We start from the raw sequence: 20,033 nt of genomic DNA, 5'->3' as shown, positions 1-20,033 counted from the left end.
TGCAGCACCGCTCTCAATACAGCTACAGTACTCTCACCTCTCGCAGCCCCCTCTCACCCTTAGCAGCCCCCCTCAAGCTTTGAAGCCATCGCTGTTGCATATTTATCTTATGCACCTAACAACCATTGACAAAGCCAATAGTCCTGGCTTGTAGTAGATGTAATGTTACTTGTTGTATATGGATGGAATGTCGAAGCAGCAAAATACCAGTGGGGCGACACACTATGCCGAGCATGGATTTTCAGTTTGGGTTTTTAAGCCATGCCCTTCATTACACCGACCACGTCCCTCTGGGAGCCATCACAAGGTTTTTCATTCCACTTAAAGCCCTTCCTCCGGTATAGTGACTTCCTGCTGAACAGGGAGAACAAGTTCACTCAGACTTGGCAGTCAGCTCCAGAGAGACTAATCCATGCCCGGGCCCCTCATCCATTGCCACCTTGTGATTCTTACAGCGTTACAGTTCATATCTCATTCCCCTTATTGGATTTTGTCATTTTAGTGTTCAATACATTTTACTTTTTTTTTTCTATTTTAGTTTGGGTTTTTTATTGTTTTGCATTTTGACTTTGACTTTTTTGGTTTCTGCATAAATATTTGACATATTACCTTAAGTTAAGCCTGCCTGTTCCGTGCTTAGGTACCAGGGGGTTGATCCTAGGTTAATTGAATGGCTTTGAAAGTTCATTCTGACAACCGTTGTGATTGTTCCTCATCTACCGTAAATAATAATTCAGTTTCTTACAAAAACTATCTGAAATTATCTGCAAAACAGGCAGTTGATAACCTACCAGGCTTGAAGCACCCTGTGGACAAACTGGAATATGGGAATAGTATTGTGTGGCAATAGAACCTCTAAAACAATTCAGGTTGGAGATGAACCAAGAATCACGCTTGAATGTCACAACTTTTTAAAACAAGGTAGTCAGGAAAGTGTGGCGAATATATTGCAGCTCTTTGCATTTTGGCAGCCCCAAGCAAATTTGAGAACAGAGTGGATGTATGTAAATGTAAATGTATAGGAATTTATATAGCGCAAATCACCCAGCGGTTTCTAAGCGCTTGCTTAGGGAACCTGTCCTGGTATTCCCCTGTGAGATAACCCTGGCAGGGTATCCGCAAGGTGAAAGCCAGGCATCCCGCCGCGAGGGGCCGTTGTGGAGATTAAGCAAGCTATTGACCAGAGTCGCAGAGTGTGAACCCGTGGATCGAGTAGGCACCGGAGCGAGAATTGTCGAGTCCATGGACATTTTAGGACTCAAGACCCCGCCAAGCCGGGAATTGAACCCTGGTCCCCGGCTGACCTCTGCTTCCAGGTCTGCCTCCTCTAACCAGTGAGCCACACTTCTCCACAAGAAGCAGAGGCGAGTCTGTTCACCCAATGTGAGTGGTGGTATCCGCTTTGCTGATCTGTCTGAAGTTATGATGCTGCTGACAGTAGCGTGTCTGCTAAAAGTGATGGTGTGACAGGTGGAACAGTAAAGCCAAATAAGAGAAAGTTATCTTCCGACACCACAGTCTTCGTGACTGAGACCAGTAATACTGAAGACTCTGAGACTCACAGCAGTAATTTCTCCTTTCAGAGCGGTATTGCTGCAGATGGAGTGAAGCCCAGAAGTAAGCACATTACTAAGGTACCAACAACGTTTAATATTGTTAATTTGTATTAACAGTTTCTCTTTTGCAGCTTTTGGAAATGCATTTTCTAGTTTTGTTGCTTTTTGGTTAGTTTTTTATTGTCTCACCCTCACCCACCCTCACACCCTCACCCACCCTCACACCCCCTCACCCTCACCCCCCTTCACCCTCGCACCCTCACTCACCCTCACGCACCCTCACTCTCCGCTCTCTCTCCCCTCTCACTCTCCGCTCTCTCTTCCCTCTCACTCTCCGCTCTCTCTTCCCTCTCACTCACCGCTCTCTCTTCCCTCTCTCCACTCTCTCTCCCCTGTCTAGGCTGCTCTCTGACTGTCTCCAGTGGCCTCTGTCTGTCTCTGGTCACCCCTCCTCACCATCACACACCCTCACATCCACTCACCCTCTCACCCGCACCCACCCTCACCTAACCTCACACTCCCTCACCCTCACACCCCCTCACCCTCGCACCCTCCCTCACCCTCACCCCCTCATCCTCACACACCCTTACTCACCCCCACACCCTCACCCCCCTCACAACCCTCTCACCCTCACTCACCCTCACACCCCCTCACCCTCACCCCCTCACTCTCACACACCCTTACCCTCACTCTCGCACACCCTGTCACCCTCACACAACCACCATCACACCCCCTCACTCACCCTCACACACCCTCACTCACCCTCACACCCCCTCAGTCACCCTCACCTCACACCCCTCACCCACCCTCACACACCTTCACACCCCCTCACACACCCTTACCCTCACACCCTCACCCTCACACCCCCTAATCCTCACCCCCTCACCCTCACCCCCTCACACACCCTCACCCTCACACCCCCTCACTCACCCTCACCCTCACACCCCCTCACACACCCACTCACCCTCACACCCCCTCACCCTCACACCCCTCACCCTCACACCCCCTCAACCACCCTCACCCTCACACCTCCTCACCATCACATACCCTCACATCCTCTCACCCTCACACACCCTCACTCACCCTCACCCACCCTCACCCCCCCTCACACCCCCTCACACCCCCTCACCCTCACACCGCCTCACCCTCACACCCCCTCACCCTCACACCCTCACTCACCCTCACCCCCTCATCCTCACACACCCTCACTCACCCTCACCCCCTCACGACCCTCTCACCCTCACCCACCCTCACCCTCACACCCCCTCACCCTCACACCCCCTCACCCCCACACACCCTCACCCTCACACCCCCTCACCCTCACCCCCTCACCCTCACACACCCTACTCACCCTCACACCCCCTCACCCTCACACCCCCTCACCCTCACACCCCTCACCCTCACACCCCTCACCCTCACACCCCTCACCCTCACACCCCCTCACCCTCACACCCTCACCCACCCTCATTCACCCTCATGACCCTCTCACCCTCACCCTCACACCCCCTCACCCTCGCACCCTCACTCACCCTCACGCACCCTCACTCTCCGCTCTCTCTCCCCTCTCACTCTCCGCTCTCTCTTCCCTCTCACTCTCTGCTCTCTCTTCCCTCTCTCCGCTCTCTCTTCCCTCTCTCCGCTCTCTCTCCCCTGTCTAGGCTGCTCTCTGACTGTCTCCAGTGGCCTCTGTCTGTCTCTGGTCACCCCTCCTCACCATCACACACCCTCACATCTACTCACCCTCACAACCTCACCCTCACCCACCCTCACACCCTCACCCACCCTCACACCCCCTCACCCTCACACCCCCTCACCCTCACCCTCACACCCTCACCCACCCTCATTCACCCTCACGACCCTCTCACCCTCACACACCCTCACCCCCCCTCACCCTCGCACCCTCACTCACCCTCATGCACCCTCACTCTCCGCTCTCTCTCCCCTCTCACTCTCCGCTCTCTCTTCCCTCTCACTCTCCGCTCTCTCTTCCCTCTCTCCGCTCTCTCTTCCCTCTCTCCGCTCTCTCTCCCCTGTCTAGGCTGCTCTCTGACTGTCTCCAGTGGCCTCTGTCTGTCTCTGGTCACCCCTCCTCACCATCACACACCCTCACATCCACTCACCCTTACAACCTCACCCTCACCCACCCTCACACCCTCACCCACCCTCACACCCCCTCACCCTCACACCCCCTCACCCTCACACCCCCTCACCCTCACACCCCTCACCCTCACACCCCCTCACCCTCACACCCTCACCCGCCCTCATTCACCCTCACGACCCTCTCACCCTCACACACCCTCACCCTCACACCCCCTAACCCTCACACACCCTCACTCACCCTCACACACCCTCACCAGCATAGCATAACAAAACCTATCATAGCATAGCAAAACATAGCATAGCATAACAAAACAAAGCATAGGATAGCAAAACCAAACCTAGCACAACAAAACAAGAAATAGCATAGCAAAACACTACAAAGCACAGCATAGCATGACAAAACACAACAAAACATAGCATAACAAAACATAACAAAGCATAGCAAAACAAAACATAGCATAACAATACACAACAAAACATATCATAAGATAAAACATAGCATAACAAAACAAAGCATTGCATAACAAAACATAGCAAAACACAAAGCATAGTATAACAAAACACAGCATACATAACAAAACATAGCATAACAAAGCATATCAAAACATAACATAACTTAGCATAACAAAACACAACAAAACAGCATAACAAAACACAACATAGCATAGCATAACAAAACAAAGCTTAGCATAGCATAACAAAACATAGCATAACATAGCATAGCATAACAAAACATAGCATAGCAAAGCATAGCATAATAAAACACAACAGAACATTTCATAGCATAACAAAACATAGCATAGCATAACAAAGCATAGCATAGCAAAACACAACAAAACATAGCATAACAAACCATAGCATAGCATAACAAAACAAAGCATTGGATAGCAAAACTAAACATAGCATAGCATTACAAAAAAAGCATAGGATAGCAAAACAAACCATAGCATAACATAACATAACAAAACATAGCATAACAAAACACAACAACACATAGCATAACAAAACATAGCAAAACACAACAAAACATAGCATAGCTTAACAAAACACAGCATATCATAACAAAACAAAGCTTAGCATAGCATAACAAAACATAGCATAACATAGCATAGCAGAACAAAACATAGCATAACAAAACATAGCATAGCAAAACAAAGCATAGCATAATAAAACACAACAAAACATTGCATAGCATAACAAAACATAGCATAGCATAACAAAGCATAGCATAGCAAAACACAACAAAACATTGCATAACAAAACATAGCATAGCATAACAAAACAAAGCATATGATAGCAGAACTAAACATAGCATAGCATTACAAAAAAAAGCATAGGATAGCAAAACAAACCATAGCATAACATAACATAACAAAACGTAGCATAACAAAACACAACAACACATAGCATAACAAAACATAGCAAAACACAACAAAACGTAGCATAGCTTAACCCCTTAAGTGCTGCCGTCGGCCAACGGTCGTCACGGGCACTACCTCCCCAGTGCTGCGCACGACCGTTGGACGTCCAGTTCAGCACCGGATAATGGACAGCGCAGCACTGGGGAGGTTTGTTTACTAGCTTTAAAGGGGTTAACAAAACACAGCATAGCATAACAAAACAAAGCTTAGCATAGCATAACAAAACATAGCATAACATAGCATAGCATAACAAAACATAGCATAACAAAACATAGTATAGCAAAACAAAGCATATCATAATAAAACACAACAAAACTTTGCATAGCATAACACAACATAGCATAACATAACAAAGCATAGCATAGCAAAACACAATACCACTCAGTGCCACATAATTATGTGCTACTTAATTACACTGCACTCAATGCAACATACTCTCCAAATACCACTCAGTGCCACATAATTACACACCACATAATTACACTCTACTGAATGCAACACACTCCTCACAATACCACTCAGTGCCACATAATTACACTGCACTGAATGCAACATGCACTCCTAATACCACTCAGTGCCACATAATTACACTCTACTGAATGCAAGACACACTCCACACAATACCACTCAGTGCCACATAATTATGTTACATAATTACACTACACTCAATGCAACATACTCTCCAAACAATACCACTCAGTGCCACATAATTACACGCCACACAATTACACTCTACTGAATACCTCAAACACTCCACACAATACCACTCAGTGCCACATAATGATATGCTACATAATTACACTGCACTCAATGCAACAAACTCTCCAAATACCACTGAGTGCCACATAATTACACACCACATAATTACACTCTACTGAATGCAACACACTCCACACAATACCACTCAGTGCCACATAATTACAAGCCACACAATTACACTCTACTGAATACAACATACACTCCTCATAATACCACTCAGTGCCACATAATTACATGCAACATATTTACACTCTACTCAATGCAACATACACTCCAAATACCACTCAGTGCCACATAGTTACACGCCACATAATGAAACTGCACTCAATGCAACATACACTCCACACAATACCACTCAGTGCCACATAATTATATGCTACATAATTACACTGCACTCAACGCAACATACACTCCAAATACCACTCAATGCCACATAATTACACGCCACATAATTACAGTGCACTCAATGCGACATGCACTCCAAATACCACTCTGTGCTACATAATTTTACGCCACATAATTACATGCCACATAATTACACTGCAATCAATGCAACATACAATCCAAATACCACTCAGTGCCACATAATTGCATGCAACATAATTACACACCACATAATTACACTTGACTGAATGCAACACACTCCACAAAATACCACTCAGTGCCTCATAATTACAAGCCACACAATTAAACTCTACTGAATATAACATACACACCTCATAAGACCACTCAGTGCCACATATTACACGCAACATAATTACACTCTACTTAATGCAACATACACTCCAAATACCACTCAGTTCCACATAGTTACACACCACATTATTACACTGCACTCAATGCAACATACGCTCCAAATACCACTCAGTGCCACATACTTACAAGCCACATATTTACACTGCACTCAATGCAACATACACTCCAAATACCACTCAGTGCCACATAATTACACTGCACTCAATGTAACACACACTCCAAATACCACTCAGTGTCACATAATTACATGCCACATAATTACACTCTACTGAATGCAACACACACTCCACACAATACCACTCAGTGCCACATAATTATATGCTACATAATTACACTGCACTCAATGCAACATACACGCCAAACAATACCACTCAGTGCCACATAATTACACGCCACACAATTACACTCTACTGAATACAACATACACTCACACAATTCCAGTCAGTGCCACATTATTATATGCAACATAATTACACTGCGCTCAACGCAACATACACTCTAAATACCACTTAGTGCCACATAATTACACGCCACATAATTACACTGCACTCAATGCAACATACACTCCAAATTCCACTCACTGCCACATAATTATATGCTACATCTTTACACTGCGCTCAACGCAACATACACTCCAAATTCCACTCAGTGCCACATAATTACACGCCACATAATTACTCTATCTATTGCCCTCACTCTATCTATCTATCACCCTCACTCTATCTATCGCCCTCACTGTCTTTCTATCTATCTATCGCCCACACTCTATCGCCCTCACTCTATCTATTGCCCTCTATCTATCTATCGCCCTCACTCTATCTATCGCCCTCACTGTCTTTCTATCTATCTATCGCCCTCACTCTATCGCCCTCACTCTCTCTATCTGTCTATCGCCCTCACTCTATCACCATCATTCTTTCTATCTATCGCCCTCACTCTATCTATCTATCGCACTCACTCTATCTATCTATCGCCCTCACTCTATCTATCGCACTCATTCTATCTATCTATTGCATCACCACAGCATTACTCAGCACCATCACAGCATCACTCAGGGGCACCACAACATCACTATCCGCTACCACAGCATCACTGAACGCCACAGCATCACTTGTCGCCACCACAGCATCAATCTGTGCAACCATTCAACAACTGGTTCAAATATGTTCTCTCAATGTTTCAAGCTTTATTACAAATATCGCAAAAAGATGTTAATATTTCACTTCTGTTCTTGGATTTTCGTCACAATAAAATACACTGAACATAATCTTCACAAAAGTTATTTACAAAAGTTTAAGCTATTGCCGTTATAAATTACAATAACTTTTATTTAAGTATTACTTATTTTAAAAAAATAAAAGCCATTGTTATTTGTAATATCAATACATCTAAGTCACGTAAATACAACACATATTGCATTAAAAAGGCTATAGGTGTCACATTTGCGAAATTTATAGCTATTGGCATTGTAAATGACAAAGCTATTAATTTCGCTATTTTCAAAACCAACACATAAATAAAAAAATTGTCATTTACAATACCAATAGCTCAAACTTTTCTAATGCGAGACCTATTGCATTGCAAATGCCTGTTTATTGTAGGCTGTTATCTTCGGTTTAAAGGGAAAGATGTTGTAGTGTGTGACTGTGGCGTGGGATCAAGAAGAGACCTAAAACCAGTTCGGGGTAGGTAAGGTTTTATTTTGGAAAACGTCTTTTTATGGCGGGTTGTCGAGGTGTCTCTCTGAAAAGCTCTGGGGTCCGTGATGGCGTCTGGTTATGGTCTTGTTTCCAGATGGTTAAGAAGCAGACTTCAGGGGATTTTCCGTTCTTCCTAACTCCTCGTTGGACTCCGCCAGGCAAAAGAAAGAGGTACAGATCGTCAGGATATGTACTCTATCTGGACTCCCACAGGGAACCGGGCAAGTGCAGGGGACACCCGTGCTAAGGTGCTAAACACTTTATTAAACGTGCGAGGGTGCAGAGGCGTGATTACTGGTGAGGAGGGGTATATTTGCACGGTGAGGACAAAGAAAGGGTGGGCAGATATTCTGGCACACACGCGGCTACGGTTTAGAAGAACCCCGTCTTCCTACCCAGCCCGCCAAACGCTGCCGTACCTGTTGTAGCCACACTCCTCCCTCGGGAGTGTGGCACGGCAATTCACGGATCCGGTGGCCTCCTGGCTTACTCCTGTCGTCCTCGGGTTAGCCTCCAAAAGCTCCGTTCTCTGCTCCTCCGGGCCGCTCTCCCACTCTCGATCCTCGGTCGGTGACATCACACGCCAGGACATCTTCTTCCGCGTTTTTACCCACTAGGAATCATCAGGGGCCGGAGCTGCATACTCGTGTGTCTTCCAGTTAAAGGGGCCGTCATCCAATTCGTCGGCTAGGTCCCAGAAACAAGGTTCTCCCCTGTTCCAGTTGTGCTGATAATGAGGCAGAGAGGGGGAGGACGTCAGTTCACTACGCCACCACTCAACATTATCCGGTTCTTTTCCTCCCGTCCCCTGTCCAGTGTTACAGTGACCTTAATGCTGCAATTTGCATTTCATTACCATCATTTGCTTACTCTGGAGAATCTCCAGGGTGTAGGAGGTTTGCTGTTCCAGAGTTCTTTTTTCAGCTTCTGGGCAGTTATCACTCTGTGGCGATCTGTGGTCCTGTTTCTCTGCTCTTCTTGTAGTAGCTCTTATCAGAGCTTCATCCATCCACTAACGATAATAAGATGCCAGGCATCACCCAGCACACAACACAGACTATGTTGGGCTACGTCGGCGCAGTTAGAGCGAGGATAAAGTTCTCCGGACCCATCAGGCTGTGAATGTAACCTAAGGGCTTAAGATGAAATGAAGAGCTTACCTCCTTCCTGAGTGGCTCAAGACTGCTGTGTGCAGACCCGATAGCTGGCAGCACCCTGGAGTATGTATGTATAAATTAGATTATGTTGGAAGTAACCTGCAATATTGTGGCAGGCAGCACCCTGCCATAGAGTAGGGTTTCTTATAGTGTTTTAATTACTGACACATTAATGGAGATTGTCTTTTAACAGGCAGAAGAACAACACTGACCGTACATTTTTCTTGGTTTGTCTTTAAAATGACGTACACATTAGGAATGGCATTTCGTTCTGCTGAAATAATGACACAAGTTATCTTGCACTCTATGTTGTTGCATGAATTGTAGGCTGCAATAAATTCCATGTTTCATTCAAACAAGCTTTCTACAGGGCACATACATGATTTGCTTCTGTAGAGAAATAATGCTCCTGTGTACTGTGGCAGACTCAGAAATATTGAAAAACGTCATGATTTCTCTTTCAGTACTTCCTAGTAAAATCTTTCACTTTTTGACTCCTACATTCAGCAGAAACATAACTTAGTACCATTAAAATAGTTGTGATGGGGAACATTCATGTGGGGTTAGGACTGGCTCGACCAGAGAGCATGCTGACTTGAAGGAGTATGACGTAAGACGTGAGCCACTTAAGGGCCAGGCCCTGTATCCCTGCATTACTCACATTATCCAATAAGAGGGCGATGAATACTGTAGAGGAAGGTTACTTTAACCCTCTTTCATTGGAGGGGAGGGCGTCGTGAATACACGTGCCTCTTTTGGACATAGTTAGCCCCCACTTGTTGCCTGGAAAATATTGTGGTTTCAACCAGGTCCCTTGTGCCAGATCTCATTCCCTAAACTGTTCCCATCATTTCCACAATTGGCACCCCTTTAGCTCACATATAAGTTCCTAGTAAAAGGTACCCCTGGTACCAAGTGCCTTGTGGTTAAAGAGGGTCCCTGTGGGCTGCAGCAGAAATTATGCCACCCTAAGGAGCCCCTCACCTAGCACATGCATACTGCCACATCAGCCTGAGGGTCTTGGTGCAGACAAAACTGAAGAGCCAACCTGTGTGCCATACCCATGAACTCTGCTCGAGGGGTGTCTTACCCATACCTCAGGCAGTGAGTTAAAGTGCACAGATTTTTATAGTGCGGCTCATCACCCATGATGGTTTCCAGACGCCGTCTATGGTCACGGGGTGATAAAGTGATTTGCCCAGAATCACAGGATGTTGCGCTGAAGCAGAGACTCGAAACCGGATCCCCAGTTCCCGAGTCGGCAGCGATGGCTTCTGCACCACATTCTATTCCCCCTGTGAGGGCAAATCTGCATGAAATGCCCCTGATGCCCCTGCTATATCCTAGTCGATTCCTGGATATCGTAAGTGAACCAGGGAAGTCATAGTAAGTACATAGGCTGGACACTCGTCATTATGAGTTCGCCAGCTCCATGATGGCTTCATTGAAATATGTGATTTTTTCACCAAGCATCTCAACATAATAAACTTGTGCTGATTCCAGTGTCGATTTTACTATAAATTGCACACAGAGGGCCCCTTAGAGGGGTCCCCTGAAACCTACCAATCCTTAGTGTGGTCATTGACTGGCCTGAGCCAGCCTGTTACCACCAGAGTGTGTTCTGACCTCGGGGGAGAGTGCCTGCACACTCTGAGGCTGAGAACAATGCCTTTCCTGGGTGGAGGTGTTCACATCTCCCCCTGCACAGGAAGAGCCATCCGTGGTGGGGAGCTTCAAAGGTCTTGCGTCCTTTGTAATGCGACCCCAGCCTCTCCTGTTCGAAGGATCTGGCCTCCATCCTGTCCTCACCCCCTTTTTTGGTGGCAGGACAGGCCGGAAACCTTTGATAGAATAGGAGATGTGCCCCCCTCTGCCAACTCCACCCCTCGGGTGCTGGAGGCTAGGTCAAGTAGATGGTGGGACTTGTTCAGTTAGGGCTAGGAATGTGTCCTCCTCTCACAGAAGGTGGGAATGTTAGAGGGCCTAGACACCCGGGCAAAGGACCTATTGGACACTACCTGTCACTTCCTTGTAATGCCCTTAAATCTAGTTTTTAGGTGGCATCCTCAGTCCATGAACTTCAGTTCCTGACCATCTAGTTCCCCCAAGCCGCTGTTACTTACCTGTAAGCAGCCTCTGTCCGATTGCCCCAGGCCCTCTTAATTGGTATTGGGTTTTCAACCTTGAACTTGCACCTGCACCCGGGCGCCCACGTGCCGCTGGTGGTGCACTGTTGGTTCTGAACTGAACCTTGTCCAATACGAACCTTAATTTCCGAAGAATGGTCTTGTAAGTAGATGTTGCCTATACGTATATTGAATGTTTTCTTCACCCCATAGGTTAACATTGCAAAGTCTGAAAATTGCACTAATTGTCCACTTTTTATATTGAACAGTATTTTTATTGCAAAACATATTTACTCAAGATGAAATTCTGTGGTTCCGCAAAATAAATCTAACCAAGTATCATTTTATAAATTGGTCTCAGATTTATTCATTGAGTGTGTGTGTCATTTATTGCCACTGAGTGTACAACAGTGTGTGTCATTTATTGCCACTGTGTGTACAACAAATGCTTAACACTACCCTCGGATACGTCTAACTGCTGTTATGTTATGTTATGTTATGTTAGGTGCTATTTGTAAAGCGTACTAACGCCGAAGCTTCCTGGCGCTGCTAGACAGAGTAAGAGAAAAACAAAATACAAAGCAACCTAATATAGGGATGGGAAGAGATGGGTCTGTAAGTGTTTTCTGAATGAGAGAAGAGAGAGGGAAGATTTGATAGACAGAGGAAGGGAATTCCAAAGAGTGGGGGCTAAGTAAGAGAAGCAGCGACCGCCAAATTTCTTGGTTTTATTTTTTGAGGTAATTAGTAGGTCATTGCGGGCAGAACGGAGATTGCGTGAGGGGCGGTAGGGTCGGATGAGGGAGTTGAGAAACCCTGGACTGGGGCAGTGAAGACATTTGAAGGAGAGACATGCCACCTTAAAGGCGACCCTTTGATGCATTGGAAGCCAATGAAGGCTGTGAAGCAAAGGTTTGGCGGATTGCCATCGGGGTAGTCCGTGGATCAGGCGAGCTGCCTGATTTTGGACGACCTGGAGGACGACTGCTCCCCCACACTAACACAAAAGAGCATTAGTATTATCTACTTTAGCCTCTGTAAAGCCTCTGGGGATCCACTGGACTCTCTGCACACTATGGTATAGTACAGGGGTTCCCAAACTTTTTTGTCCTGTGGCTCCCTTGACCTAATCGGCAGTTGGCCGTGGCTCCCCACCATTTTTTTACCGGTGGGCGGGTGGGGGGGGAGGGGTGGATGTAAGCCCGACTTCGGGAGTACTTCCTGATGTCTTCCTTAAAGTAATTTGGACGCAACAATGGTTGGAATGCTTGAATTATTTATCTCATCCACTGGCAATCACTTTGGCTGCATCCCAATCCATCGTTTTTTTCCCCAACAGAGTGCCTGGTCCCAAACCCTTATTTATGCCAGCTGCTGCTTTCAGTAGCTTTTGGTACTGAGACCCGCTCTGAGAAAATGGAACCTTGAGTTTTGTCTGTCATAATCAGTATCACCAGCATTATTTTTACACTAAAAAGGAGGGCTCCTTATGAGTGGCTTCACAGACCTAGAGTGACGCATGCAGGTGCAGGACTATGCGTCCCAGTACCTGCGTAAAGGCTTCGCGCAGGCATATGCGGATTTCATTCACCGCTAGCAAGAGAGGAGCTGGAGTAAACCAGGGCAGGCAGCTACATGGAGGTGCACAAATAATCTGTCAAACTTTGTGTGCATGCAGATGAGTGTGTGTTTGAAAGTGAGCGATAGACAGGAGTGAGTGACTGCTATTGTGACTTAGAACGAGTGAGACTGAGAATGAGGGCAAGTGAGTGATAGTGCATTGCACTGAATCAGTGTGAGAATGGAAGTGAGGAAAGTGTGAGTAAGTGAGTTTAAAATGAGCATGAGTGAGAGCGTGCTTGTAAGTGTGCTGTAGAGCTTGCGAGTATGGTGCTGACCCTGGCATTTGTGGCGTCGACATTCGTTGTGTTTCAAGCCACTGCTACTTTAATGGTGATGTGCACTTTGCTGTGGGCGGTCAGGTGGCACACCTTTCAGTGGGTGGTCAGATGGTGTACTTTGCAGTGGGTGGTTAGGTGGCACACCTTGCTGTGGGTGGTCAGGTGCTGCACCTTGCAGTGGGTAGTCAGGTGGCATACCTTGGTGGGTGTGGGTGGTCCAGTGACACACCTTGCAGTGGGTGGTCAGGTGGTGCACATTGCAGTGGTTGGTCAGATGGTGTACTTTGCAGTGGGTGGTCGGATGGCACACCTTGCAGTGGGTGGTCGAGTGGCACACCTTGCAGTGGGTGGTCAGGTGGTGCACCCTGCAATGGGTGGGCAGGTGGTGCATCTTGCAGTGGGTGGTCAGGTGGTATACCTTGCAATGGGTGGTCAGGTGGCACACCTTGCAATGGGTGGTCAGGTGGCACACCTTGCAGTGGGTGGTCAGGGGGCGGTGGGTGCTCAGTCCTCCAGCCTGCACCCTGTGCTTCTCTGCAAAGGTTCCCCGTTTACCAGAGGATCACAGAGCTCGTTGAGGTAGAGCCGTGATCTCGGTGATAGAAGCCCCCGCCTACAGGGCCTTGAAATCTAACAAATCAGCTTCGGGTGATGATGCAGAATTATGCGACGAGTGCGCCCTCTATCTGCCACAAAGGCTGTTACAGCAGAGCTGCAGGAAATGCTTGGCTACCAGCAGCGGCACAAATCCAATGTAAAAGTCTTATATTAACCCACAGGGCCCAAGTAGGCAGCCACCATGTTATCTGAAGCACCACATCATGGTACACAATGTCCTGGGATGCTGAGGTCACCTGAGAGGTGATGTCTGATCCCACCTCAGAGCAGAAGGAAAGACGTCAGTGAGAGCCAGCCCCTCCCCCACCCTATCACCCCTAACGCCCCCACCCCCACTCCCAGACATTACCAGCACGATGGACCTCCCTTCCTACAGATTTACGACCCCCCCAATCAGCGCCCCCCTTTCAGGAGGGAGCTAAAGGCGGCGCTCTTTTAACAAACAGGCTTATGTCCTCCACAGCGCCTGGGTGTCCATGTTGGTCTTTAGTCCTCTATATTCTCTTCGATGACTTTCTCTCTCACACTTCCTGTTTTTGTCCTGATCTCTCTGTTTTTCTGTGTCATTGTCTCTCTCTATGTCACTCTTACCTATCTCTTGGTGCCTTTTTCTTTCTATTTTCTATCTCTCTCCTTATTTGCTCTCTCTCTTACAATCTCACCTTATGTGTGTGTCTCACTCCCACACACTTCCTTTTTTTTTTTTTTACTTTTCTCTTCCCTCCCTCTTCTCGACTGAGTTCCATTCAGTCTGAGGCTGGTGCGCTCTGTTGCCATTTCCTATTATCAAACGGATTGCCAAAGTGTTCTAAGTGTTATGGATTCCTCTCTTCTATTTTAGTCTTCTCTCTCCCTCCTGTGCCCCCTCCTCTTTCTGCCCTTTCTTGGCTCTTAACTTTTCATTACTTTTATCTGAAAATGTAAAGTTTTGGAAGTTTCTCCCAAGCAGTGGCAGACCCCTCCTACTTCCCGACCCCTCCTGCCTGAGCCACTCATGCACTCATGCTCGCCCGCGCAACACCCATTGGACTGAAAGGGCTTCAGGGCCGCCCCACTCCCTGTGTCCTGTGTGGCAGCCCTGGTCTCAGACGGCTCACGGGCACACAGACAGTCGCACCCGAGCACTTCATAGGTCTTTAAAAGACCTTGTACATGTTAATGAGGCTTTGATGTTGTTTCACCCCAAGAGGCCCTGCAGCTCCACTCTGCATTTTGCTTAAAGATTCACCCCGCCCCCAAAATTTGGCTTTATTTGCGCCCTATCCTCCAACCACAAGTTACACAGCATTAAACTGTGTCCAAGCCATGCCCGCCGAATGACGGACGGCTGAGGGCCGTTGGTAGCAATTTCCCACTGCGTGCGTGCGTGCACCTCATTACGGCGCACCGGGGTGCCGCGGCGCACAGTTAGGGAACCACTGGTATAGTATATTGAGAGCCGGCCTCCTACACTCAAGTACTCACACTCAGACATAGACAGACAGACACACACACTCTCTCTCCTACACACACATTCTCACACATACCCTCCCTACCTCACATCAGAAACATATATTTAACTTCTAAATGACACCTTCAACTAGGACCATTAGTAAACAGGTTCATGCAGAATTCAAAAGATCCTACTAGTAAGGATATCTGTGCAGTCATCCCCATGACAGGAAAGAAGAAATGCAAATGAATGAATAAAATGCTTTAGGAGGCTAAGCATTCTTAAATTAAGAAATGAATGAAAGATAAGCCAGGAATAGAGAGAAACAGAAAAAGAAATAAGAAAGAGAAAAAAAAGAGTAAAATAAAGATAAAAAAAACAAGGGAAATAGAAAGTACGAAAGAAAGAAATGAGGCTCCCATATATTATATTCAGTGGTGCTTGTAATATGGCGGCTAGGATATCCGTCACGTTTGTGTCTGAGTAACCCGGCCAGCGAACTCTAAATCAGGCTCTTGACACTGTTGCTGCTCTTAACTGTGCACCATTACTTCCTCAGAAGTCACGGGCAAGAGACACCTGGTCGCCTGTAACATACTTTTCAGGTCTCGCTGAGCCAACGTGCATGCACTGATCTGCAAGAGTTTAGAAGGGGCTTTCAAAAGTGCTCCTAAACTCTGCAGGCAGATCAGGTAGAGTGCATGTGCATTTCACTCAACTTCTCACCAAGCAAGGGTGAGCATTTCCTTAGACCCATTAGCAGGGATAACCAGGCTATTAGCCAGAAGTAAACAGTTCATTTAGCAAGAATAAACATTTTACCAGTACATCTCATTAGGGGAATTCCAGAATCACTACAGCATTAACTCTTTATGCATTTCATTCGAAGAACAACCGCTGTATTACTCAGCAGTAACATTTCCGAGCTGCAGGAATAAACAGTACCTTGAATGAGGGTAAAACATTTCATAAAATAGTTCAATAGGCCAGACTATTCATTGTAGGAAGCGGAAAGAACCCTTAAATTGACCAGGGCACATCAGCTAATATCACCCCCTCTAGCAAGGGGGGGGGGGGGTACTCGTTTTTATTGTGCAGTCACGGAGCCCTCCACGAGGGTTGACCAACTAACCCAGGGCACCTGCCCAGGTCATAAGCCCTAAGGCCACCCCGGCAGGCTCTCGCGGGGAGGGGCGATCTCGGGGCCCCCCCCCCTGGGGGTTACCTCTATGTCTTCAGCCCGCTCAGGGCCCTTGCACAGGCTCAGGGAAGCTGAGGGGAGGGCCCGGGCTTCTCTCGGGGCCCTCCGTGGGGGGCAATGACCCGGTCGGCGAAGGTCCCGGGTTGTGGAGCCAGGGAGAGAGCGGTCCTCTCTGAGGTGCTCCCGCAGCCGCCAATGGCGTCACGGCCTGCGGGGCGTGACGGCAGGGCCCAATCACGGCACGGCGGGGGCGGAGTCTCTTCCGACGCCCCCGTCACGTGATGGTGGTTTGAGGCTTTGGGCCTGGTCTGGCCTAACGCGGACTGAAGCGGCGGCCCTCTCCTAGCGCCGAGGGCCGCCGGGAGGATGTCGATGGCCGCAGAGGTCGCACAGCTGGCAGTGGGGGCGCGGCAGTGACGGGAGCCCGTAACAGCGCTTCTGGGCCTCAGCGCCTGGGGGGGGAAATTTGCCACAAGACAGGTCGCACTCCTTCTCTCAGGGCCTGGCGCTGGGCGATACGGGGTCTTCCACCACCCGGTGAGTACAGCGGCCTAGCCGACAGGGGCACCGGCACAACGCTAGACCACGCAGCAACAATTCTGGGCTCACGGGGGTACAGCGCTGGAAATCCAGGCGGCACTATCAGCTCAGGCAGCCAGCGCTTGGTCAGGGAAGCTTTTGATGAAACACGATGTGGGGGCACACCCAGCAGTTCGGCAGGGCACAGTGCAAGAGCGCTTATCAGGTCAGGAGGTTGAAGCGTCTTAGGCAGTTCAGTCAGGGGGGGTTAGCGCAGAGATGGGAGAGCGCTTGGATGGCAGTCCAGGGCCACCCCGGGGCACAGGTTGAGCAGGGGAATGCATGAGGGGGGCAGTCCCAGTACCTGGTTGTTCCCCCGAGGGTCCTGGTTAGCGCAGGAAGCTCTTCTTGTCGCTTGTTGGTTCTGGCGCCCTTTGGTTGCAAATTCTTGGTTTCTTGAGGTGAGGGGTTTGAGTTGAAGGCTTGATAGCAGGTCACTTCAGGTGGTCCCTGGGTTCCCCTCCCGCCGGCCAGATTAGTGGGCTAGTTCAGGGTTCCTCACTCTACTTGGAAGGCAGCACCTAAGCCCTGTCACTCCCAGTGGCATAGGCCCCTGACTAGGCCCTTCCGCCTAAATCTCCTGTGTGGGTCTCCCAGGTCAGTGATGCCCCAACTCTCTACTCTGCTCTGACTGGAAAGTTTCCCTCCCTTTCCTCATATAGCGACGGTTGGCAGTTGGCAGTGGCAGTTAGTGTCACCTCCCCTGTTCTAGAATGTTCCAGGAGCTTCCCTCATTTTAGCTATGGGCAGGCTGGCATTGCTACATTGTTTACGGGTTCCAGCTAGCTCCTGGCTACTAGAGTGCGCCTAAAAAGACCACGCTGCACTAGCAGGGGTCAGTGGCAGCCATCTTAGGGGAATAGAGCACCTGCACCTTAACATTGGGAAACAATGGGAAGGTGCCCATTGGCACAACGGGAAGGTGCCCATAAGGCCAACAAAAAGTAGGTGGGGAAAATGAGGCCAAGGCGAAAAAAATAGGGAAGACCACCCTAGGGTTGACAGGTCTAACACCCCCTGTTAGAAAATTGATAACTCTGACCTTTCAAGATGCTATCCTGAAGTACAGACCCCAGCAGAGTTATTTAGCCCTCATCCAGGTGTGTTACTCCTGCATTGTTAAAGTTTACCAGAAGTGGCTTGCTCTTTCCACTGGACAACAACATCACATGTAAATTGGGAGAGACGTTTAGTGAGGTAGCAGAGATGCCTAGGACAGCTAGAGAAACAAAGGTGAGAAGCCCCCCCTTGGCTCTCCCTGAACTGGATGGTGTTGCTGGAATGAAGAGGGTTTTATAGCCATCCAGGTGATAATTATTGTCTACAGCCCAAGTTTCCTGGAGGCATATCACATCAAAACTCTTAACAAGGGCTAACCATTTGGTGTTCTCAATCTCGCTCTCCAGCCCCGCGATATTCCAAGAAAGAAATGTGCCCCCTCCATTCACACTCGATACCTGTTCTGGGGGCGATACATTAATCTCGGATGCGGATTCCACAGGGTCCGAGAGACCCACACATCGTCAATAGCAATCTTCCAATGAGCTCAGAGGAGTAAACCTATTTGCTGTGCTTACCCCTATCATCCCCTCTGCACAACCCCTATGGAACACCTCTTGGAGCCGCTCGTGCTGGGACAGTAGTTGGTAATAATTTGTTCTGTAGAATTGTCCAGATTGCTGAGTTCCAGCACCTGTAGTTAGACTGGGCAACCGAGCTTAAGATGCAGCTTACCATGATTGGATTGTTAAAATTGATGATAATGCAGTCCCCTAGCCAGGATTTCTTGGTACTACCAACCCACTGTGTCCAGCGCACCATGAGAATTTGGTTTTCCACCCTAAGCCCAGGGGCAATGTTTTAATTGAGCCAGTGCACCACCTTATTGTTCAGATGGTAAAAGTCTTTCTTGGTCCCGGGGATGAGGCATGGTACTCACACCACAACAAGCGGAGTGGACTCAGGTAGGAGATGAATAGAGCCCAAACTAGGAGAATAGTTATTCTAGTCCCTGGGGGCATGGCTTTCAGCCCTTCCCACCTATCATTGGAACTGTACAATCCGCCCACTTTGAAACCCTGAGATTGGAGAGACTGAAAAGATACTGAGTTCAGGGTGACCCCCGCCCCCCTCCGGTTGACTTAACAGTCTTTAGGGTCAGTCCTGCGAATAATAGGTGGTGTTGTATCTCCTTTCTTGTGACTAGGCTGCTTCGTGATAGACACTGCTCTGTCTCCTGCCCTCGTGCCACTACCACTGGGACTGGAAATGGTGGTTGAGATCGTAGGCCTTGTAGGAGGGATACTTGTGTAGAGAAGGGCATGGTCCCCTTGCAAGGAGGGGATCAGTGCATGCAGGTTGCTTTCCAGTGCAGAAAGTTGTAGTAGGATGGGGTCCAATTTAGTTCCAAGTGCTGACAGCAAGGCTGCTAACGAAATTGCATCCAGGTTAGGCACTACTGGGTGGACTGCTGAAGATGACTACGATCCAATGTTCTTTCTGCATTTACAAGGGCCCCCAAACAAAGGGCGCTTCCTCTTAACGCCTCCTGGGCCCAACCCATTGCCAGGGGTCATGTCAGAGGCTGACCTAAAAATTGGCGACTGGGTACCGACCCATGTGACAACAACTGGTGTAAGAAGGTCGATACCCCCAGCCTGGTCTTATGGCATATCTTGAGGTATGTCCACCAACTCAAGGAATGGTCAAACACAACTCCCAAATAGG

General features: G+C 48.2%; 1 protein-coding gene across 1 annotated transcript in view; it reads left to right on the top strand.

The window, feature by feature from the left end:
* The window catches only part of LOC144757632 (uncharacterized), a 118,625-nt gene that overhangs the window by 8,882 nt on the left and 89,710 nt on the right, over positions 1-20,033 (top strand). Inside the window, exon 2 of the mRNA XM_078646393.1 lies at positions 1,584-1,634. The gene's annotated coding sequence lies outside the window, so the exon portion shown is untranslated. The remainder of the gene's footprint in view (positions 1-1,583; positions 1,635-20,033) is intronic.

This window comes from Lissotriton helveticus, chromosome 1_1, assembly GCF_964261635.1.
Source record: "Lissotriton helveticus chromosome 1_1, aLisHel1.1, whole genome shotgun sequence".
NCBI classification, from domain to species: Eukaryota; Metazoa; Chordata; class Amphibia; order Caudata; family Salamandridae; genus Lissotriton; species Lissotriton helveticus.
Note: the sequence above shows the minus strand (reverse complement) of the source record. Positions and strands in the feature narration are given on the sequence as shown.